Source organism: Macrobrachium nipponense, chromosome 1, assembly GCF_015104395.2.
Source record: "Macrobrachium nipponense isolate FS-2020 chromosome 1, ASM1510439v2, whole genome shotgun sequence".
Lineage (NCBI taxonomy): Eukaryota > Metazoa > Arthropoda > Malacostraca > Decapoda > Palaemonidae > Macrobrachium > Macrobrachium nipponense.
The window spans coordinates 218,842,815-218,843,982 of NC_087200.1; the positions used below are offsets into that span (position 1 = coordinate 218,842,815).

The 1,168-nt window shown below is 36.6% G+C and overlaps 1 non-coding gene across 1 annotated transcript; it reads right to left on the reverse strand.

Moving 5' to 3' along the window:
* Nucleotides 1-705: 705 nt before the first annotated feature.
* Nucleotides 706-787, reverse strand: Trnas-gcu (transfer RNA serine (anticodon GCU)). The gene has a single exon. It is a non-coding gene; the product is annotated as a tRNA-Ser (tRNA).
* Between the last annotated feature and the right edge of the window lie 381 nt (nt 788-1,168).

Genomic DNA, 1,168 nt, shown 5'->3' on the forward strand with positions numbered 1-1,168 from the left:
CAGGTGTACTATATTTCACATACAAATCATTCCCAATTCTGTCCAGTAGCCCTACTTTAAATTGCCATCGCCTGGAATGTGATGTTCCAGATGGCCAGGGTCGGATGGCGGGTAGCTCCCTCTAGCCTGTTTATGGTTCTTGCAACCTGGATTCTTCCTCGAGGGTGGAAAATTCCAGTTTATTCGATATTTATAGAATTTTCTACTACAAACTTGAAACTGCATGATACCACTGCCATTTATTTTATTTGTTCATGATTAGGTAACTTAGTTTTGCAGTTTTTTGGGGGAAGAGAGAGAGATTGTGAGAGCAGAGAGAGAGGCAAGAGAGAATGCGTTTTCATTTAAATAAATATATATATATATATTATATATATATATATATATATATATATATATATATATATATATATATATATTCTTCGGGGAATATGGTTTGCCTAGTCCAAGGCCAACCATTTGCGAATAGATAAATTATACATTTTGACGATGTCCAGTAACTTACTCTCTTAGTAGACTTTTCTTTCCCTCTTTTCCATCTTGCTAACGACGACCCACAATAGTCGAGTAACAAATAGGTATTTACCAGTTATAATGTCCTTCTCTGGTCATAAACATGTTAATTATCTTTGGAATCCAAACACATTATTTCACTCACGCAATGGTCTGGGGATCGAACGATATTCATTCAGAAAATATATCCTCCGACGAGGATGGGATTCGAACCCACGCAGGGAGACCCTATTGGATTAGCAGTCCAACGCCTTAACCACTCGGCCACCTCGTCATTGAAAGAGAGAGATAGATAACAAGAGATATAAGAGATAAGATAAGGAAACAGTGATATGGTCGAGGAATATTTAGACGTCCTCTGTGGGTGATCACTAGTAATAATCTGTGAACTGCACAATTTTTCATAAATCGTCCCACAAAATCAGTCCTGATTAATTAGTTAGACATGAGGGAAATTCTCTCTAAGCAGAATAATATACAAAAAAAGACTCAGAGGAAATGAGCAGCCTTCTGACATTCACAAATGTAGGAAATACTGAATTATGAAAACTGTAAATTGAGGATCTCCTCATCTAACTTCAGAGGTTCAGCGAAGATGCAATGCGTGACTACCCTGATGCATTTCTTGTACTTTAATAATCTAATTTTGTTATTA